The sequence below is a fragment of the Dreissena polymorpha genome, chromosome 2 (assembly GCF_020536995.1).
Source record: "Dreissena polymorpha isolate Duluth1 chromosome 2, UMN_Dpol_1.0, whole genome shotgun sequence".
NCBI lineage: Eukaryota > Metazoa > Mollusca > Bivalvia > Myida > Dreissenidae > Dreissena > Dreissena polymorpha.
The window spans coordinates 151,941,328-151,948,457 of NC_068356.1; the positions used below are offsets into that span (position 1 = coordinate 151,941,328).

The 7,130-nt window shown below is 33.0% G+C and overlaps 1 long non-coding RNA gene across 1 annotated transcript in view; it reads left to right on the forward strand.

Moving 5' to 3' along the window:
* LOC127869494 (uncharacterized) overlaps positions 1-2,953 on the forward strand; it is an 8,697-nt gene extending 5,744 nt beyond the window's left edge. Inside the window, exon 4 of the long non-coding RNA XR_008044594.1 lies at positions 1-2,953. This exon is cut by the window's left edge and continues 738 nt beyond it. This is a non-coding gene — a long non-coding RNA (uncharacterized LOC127869494).
* Positions 2,954-7,130: the final 4,177 nt, after the last annotated feature.

Below are 7,130 nucleotides of genomic sequence, written 5' to 3' on the forward strand. Positions count from 1 at the left end.
ACACAGGTTTACATTTATGTTATATTAAATATGGTGGTCAAGGATGTACTAATGCCTGTAAAGAAAGAAATTACATCATATACAGTAAAAAACATTATATTGTGGCTTGCGGAGAACAATTCACAAATATTATTCCATGAAAAGAGTTTATTTTATTGGTTGCATGAAGGACTGGGCGCACTAAGAACTGCTATTGTAACGGAACGTCTGCCATATTACATGATACCAGAACGAAATCTGATGGCAGGATGTGGACTAAATGGTGAATAGAAGCTAACCTGGGTAGCAACCATCAATGAGATGATGAACGAAGGGCCAAAATTAATTCGCCAATTGCCGAAGATACGGCAAGCAGTAATCTCGCATCCAGAGCCCATGATGTGGTACAGCGAGAAAAGATTGGAGCTTGAAATTCTGGATCTGATGTACATGACCAAAGGAGCGAAATGCTCAGATATGAATGGCGAGGTAAATAAGTCGGATACTATGCTTACGGCGATAGAAGGACGTATGAATGAGATATTGAGAGAGATCCGTCAAAGGATGAATTGGGAAGGAAGTCGTTTGAATGATCTGCAGGTGATATATCACATGATGCTCATGTAATGTTGATGTAAATGACAATCAGCACATGCATATTTTTTTTAAATTTACTACAAAAATAATTTAATTTATTGTGTTAACAAATTCATTGACTTGTATGGTTGGTTCTATATGAGATGTTTGATAGTTATATATGAATGGGTAGTAAAAATATATCTGCATTATGTGCATTAATAAGTGATAGGTGTATGTAATAAGTTACTAATGCTTATTTTTCTCATTTAGAAATCAGTTATATATGCAAGCGTATACATCCTAAATTCGTGAAAGAAATCGCAGCATTTTCCCAGATTTAATGTCCGAACAAAAAACCGACTAACTAGTCTGGTAACTGGCCATACGGTGGAAAAAATAAGTTTGTCATACATTGTTATTTATTTTTATTTTAGTTAATATAACGTTTTTATTCAAATGTCTACCACTACACACGGTCATATAAGTGTTTTATGTGTTTGTGACATTACTTTCATGAGGAATACAATATTTGTGTGCTATTTTCAAACATATTTGCTTATTAATAAGTCAATTATGATACATTTCTATCGACCAGTGTGTTTAAATGAAGCTGTACTTTTATTAAGAAAAAGATAGTATGCATTGCTATCTGACATATAGCTGATACGAGTTCATGCTTATGTGTTTTTAACCAGTAAATAATAGTGCTGGTGTGTATCGTGGAATAATCAAGTTTCTTATATGAACTTAAAAGGCGCCTGGTAATATATGAAATGTATATTGCAATAACGTACTTATTAAAATTATCAAATAATTTAGGAGCTTGAGAACTGTTAAGCAATTGTAAAAAAACAACACTTACATTGTCCATCAAATATATTTAATTGTATGATGCATGTTCCCTTTGTGTTTCATTCACTCTTATTGTTCTGATTAATATTTGTTTACTTGTGTTTTCAGTTTCACTGCGTTTGCTATTCGCTATATTGCCTGCATGAAGTTTTGCTAGACGGACAAAACATTTAGATATACATGTTTATATAGCTATGCCCAGGTTCTAAAATGTGTGTTAATTGATGATGTGTATATCGTAATACGTTTAAATTACACACACATCATAAAGATTTTTTAAGCTGCTGTTAGTGCCGTTATTTCGATGGGTTAAACACACTTTTAGAATTATTATCCATGATAAACTGCGTCTACGATCCAGCCTTTAGACAAAAAATGCACATATCATGGTATCGATGATTAAATATATGATGGTTATATGATTGATATTGTAGACGTAAAGACACGAGTAACAACGAGGAAAAACTAAACACATGGCATGTAATTTCCTCACAAGTTACTAATTAACACAACTGAAACATACCACCACTGCCACAAAAATTTCAGTAAAAAACGTTGGTCGCAAAATCTAATAACCATTACTATGACTGCGCCATTACACTCCTGAAAGGAAATTATTAGAATCTTGTTATAAGCAACATAAAACGCCATCAATGCCATGATCATTATTCTCGATGTTTAGATGAGGCGAATGTTAATTGTACTTTATCCACGCAAAACCCGTCATGGCTCATCCATCCATCCACTTCCTCCCACTATTTGTGTAATTTGTAATACTGATTCTACTTTGACTCTAAGTTATGACTTTTAGCTGCTTATAAGCCCAGCAATCTCTGTGTGATATCGTAGAGGGTTTTGAGTGTTTATGACGTCGCCGTGTCGTAGTGGATATGGTGTCAGTCTAGCGACCGGGAAGTCACGAGTTCGATCCCCACTGTGGGAGCGTTCATTCGATCTTCCCCAAAGACACCAAGTACTGGTTCTTGGTCCCAGGAAACGGACTCAAGAGTGTTTCAATAAGCCCTAGGCTTTCGATGCAATCGAGCTAGAATAAATAGTTTTAAATTTAACAAGAGGGCTTTGTGTGGTTGAAATTATGGCTAACCTTCAACGCACAGGTACGACCGGCGTGATCAACAATATGTAATCATAGGGAATTAGCTACTCAAAAAGTCATTGTGCCCGACGACATAAAAAATTGCGATTGTACATTTTCAAGAGATGTTGTTAACAAAGATGTATCAAAATCAGGTGATTTAAGTAAACATTGCATAATCGAAATGCAACTAACACGGGAACTATAAAGCCTTGTTTGTAATTTTTTTGAATACGATATTATATAAAGCACATAATTGACTTGTTTAAATAAGAGGGTCAAACGCCCTTGTATTCTGAACTGTGACCAAAACAAAATGTTTTAATATGACATGCTTGTGTTTTTCATATATGTAAAAATGTTGTGCCGTTTTTATGCAGTGTAAGATTGTACGTTTGGATACGAATATGTTTACAAGTGTTAATATAAAATATTCCTACTTGTTTTTATAGATATTTGTCAATTTGTAAAATATTATCCATTCGTTAAAGAGGCTTAACTTGAAGTTTTATATAAATTTGGTATGATTTGAGACGCCGGAAATATTTTTACACAGCAACATGAATTAATGTTTTTAGCAGCGGTAAGAGAAATCCGAGTTAAAAACTGTGTAAACATCTACCCACCTCCTACAATGGCTATGATGAAAATAGTTAAAAAAAGACATTCTGACTCAATTTTTCGTCGTTGATTTGGTCGTGTAACGCGAATGTTTTATTCGTTTTCTATATAATTATAGACAAAATCATGACGCATCATATTAGATATTCAGTTTACTTGATAAGTATGCACACTTCTTACAACGCTGTTTTGCGTATCGGCTGTCAACAAGCGGTCGTGCAACTATCCATGTCCTTCGACTATGAAAATGTTACCTTTTAGCAAATTTACTCGCAACCCATGGTATTCGGCTCAATTTCATAACCTTATTCATAATTATTGATATATAAATCGTATCACTCAGTTGCCCATCGAAGCACCTAGATATGTTGTATATCGACATTTCGCTTCGCTGCATAGACATCAGATATAAGTGAAATCTTAATTGCAGCTTTCTCAAAAGGCAGATTAAATAGCCAGGCATAGCAATAACAATACTTTCTATATTAACTTTAAGTAAATATTTAATTCAAAAAGATTTTGGTATAAACGTCCTTATGTGGCAAATTTTGCAAGAAATTAATAGATTATTGTTTAGATTATTCTAGAGGTAAAAACTTGTGTTATATTTTATTTTTTTAAAGACATGTTGCGTGTGTCAAGTTTATTACTTACAGCCTGCACAGTTTAATCAAATACGACACTTTCCGCCATAACTGGTTTCTTGCTAAGAAGAGACTTTCTTTTAAAAAAATGCCACAAGAGCTACACAGGTGATTCTGTGACGAAACTTTACGCACATACATTGAACCCCTTTTCACAAAACGCGGCACATATTTTTTCCCGTAACAACTGCGAAACTGACCAATCTATTGAATACTGATTGCTGTCAATATTGTGGTTTATATTCTGTATCCACCTCACCAACCATTGACCTTGAATAACATATAAGTGATGTACATGTAAGTGATGTTAAGTATGTTTGCTATAATTTGTTGTAGGCTATATGTTTTTTTCCCAACGTCCTGTCGAAAAGGATTTTCTTAAGATTTGCTAAAAGTGCATTTTTTCTTTATGAATATTCTTGAAACAGTTTACGTTTTACGATAATAAGAACTTAATTAATGATTACAAACAGACTGAAGAGTTAGATACTGGGTTATTTGATTAAGGCAAACATTTTAAAGTGTAAGAAGGAAGAGTTTTAAATGAATTGGTTTAAAGTTTTAACGAGGGTATTTTGCTAAAATGAAAATTCACACACACACACACACACACACACACACACACACACACACACACACACACACACACACACACACACACACACACACATACGTGCAAATGGTGCAAAGTCACTACACTACATTTTCTCCCGGAAACCCACTACCACTAGATCTAGCTATGCCAGCGATTTAATATTTGGAAAAATTATGTCAAATGGGCTGCTTTACTGAACGATGATTTTATTATTTCAATTTAATGTATTTTATCAAACTTATATTTTACCATGTTACCCACTACATACACGCTTCTGAAAAAAAAACACCGGGTGAATCACTACATTTATACACACTAGTTTGTCACTACATGTACACACACATTTTCCCAGACAACTCACTACTTACAATTATCTCAAAATATAACTACTGGACGCTATGAGTTTCAAGCAATACTTATTAGATTGATCAGGCAAACAAAGCCATTTATACACGCACTTGTTCAAAATCTCGATATTCCATGAAGTATAATTAGTAGATATACAGCTTGTTGTCAAACCGTTCCGATCCGAATACTTAAATATGATTTTTTTGTATGAAACAGTCATTACTACAATACAAGTCTAGCTCTGATCACGACTATATATATATAATATATATGTTGCATATTTTAGATTCTAAGAGGATCCCCATTTACAATTATATCGAATGAATAATGCTTGTATAGTCACTTTTATCATATCCGGATTTTACTGGAAACACAGTTTGTCATTGTAATGAATATAAAAATATACACCAACTTCGGTCGCAATTAGCAGTAATAATATGCTATTCTCACAATATATTTTTACATATTTAGAAACGATGGAGGAATACCATTACAACGGTACCAAATAATGTATGGTCGGTTGGAAAAAATGTTGCTTGTATAACCCCTTTATCTTCCCGGGTTTTCCTTAATACATTGTTTTGTGTAAAAAATCATATTAATAGGCCGACTTTGGCCGCCCTAATATTATACCGACAAACACTATTTTTTACATCGTTAGAAACCTCATATGATCTTCTTTACAACGGTAGCATTTTATTTATATCGAAATTTATAATAATGTTTGTATAACCACTTTTACCTTTTCCGGGTTTTCCTTTAGGCATTTTGGTGTGTAAAAAAACACCCTCACAATAGGCCGACTTTGACCGCGATTTACAGGCTAACTCTTCTGACCCAGCCATACACTATTTTTAAATTGTAAGAAACTTTTGAGGTTCTTCTTTCCAACGGTACCATTATTATTCATATCGGACGAATAATAACCTTTTTTTACATTTTCCGTGGTTAACCTTAAAGATTTCCGAGTTTTCCGGATATTTCCGGGTTTTATACCTCGCCTACCATTTCCTAATGAGCCGTCCACATTTTTTTCAGATGCTTCATATCTAAATGTCAACCATTCCTTTGCAATTATCCAAATATTTCTATTAACATCGAAGCGTCATCAAGTTTAAGGCATTTAGACTGTCAAAATACACTGGAGTACATTGGCAAAGTTAGATCTCTTTACCAAATACCCCAGTAAAATATAAAATATTATGTAAATGTACTGCGCTCAAGAATGTGAAAACGTCAAAAACGACAGTAATAATAATAAAAAAAGACAACACGCATTTTTATATTAACGTATAACACAACTTTAAAAGATAAGTTGCATTAAGGATTATTGATACACGATGACATTTGGTTGATATTTTTATTTTAGTCAGAACTTTCCGAATCCTAAAAAGTCATTGATATTTTTGTAATTTCAAATCATAAAACGTCATCGTACGTCGTTCAACTCCAATAACCTGGGCGATGAAATAAACCATTAAGCGGAAACGGTAATCCATAAGTTGATATGGATAACGGGTGATGCCAGGATGTTAATAAACGTGTATTATTTTTTGTTTGAAATAAAATTATCAAATCTTATACAACCTAACTTAATGTACTTGATTAAAGCTCATACATGTATACAGTCATACTTATTAGCAATTAAGCCAAGCGGTTACGCATTTGACTGAAGATCCAAAGAGCCTCATTTTCTTCAATTGTTTTTTTTCGCAACTAAATGTTCTTCTTAAAATACTTTAATTATAAAAACATTTGTTGTACATCATATATTGATAATCCTTTCGATGCATTATATATTATTTTATACACCTATTAAAAATCGGATTTTGGGGCAAAATCGGGGTTCGAAGTACCCTTAATAAAGAGGGCTGAAATCTCTAAACTGTTCAAATACGTTAATGTACGTACGTGAAAATAAATTGCAAAGCATAAAAATAACTATATAATGTGAAAAACGTTCAGAAAGAACCTTGGTACACAATCAGCAGTACATGTATATGTTATATTTTAATTAACCGTACACAACGTGTTTTTATTTTGCTTTTTAACATTATCTTTGCATAATTGCGTACAAGTAGTCTGGTACAATCTGGCCAAAATATTTATTAAAAAAATCACAATATTTAAAATGTGAAATTGAATTTACTGGATAAATAGTCACGTTCTTTCATTAATCTTAACGTGTTTGTTTCTTTAATCCAACGTTTAGTTATTTAACGATCATTTTGGCAACACAATATGAAACTACTACACCCCGATCAGAGATCTTTTAATTTGCAGTTGTTTGATGCCTATCCTTATACTATGTGTTGTAACTTGTCATGCGCAACTCAATTATGTATAAAGGTTTTCATAAGATAACAGTAATTTGCAAACTTCTCAGCACAAATCTGTAAATTTTACAAAACAATTT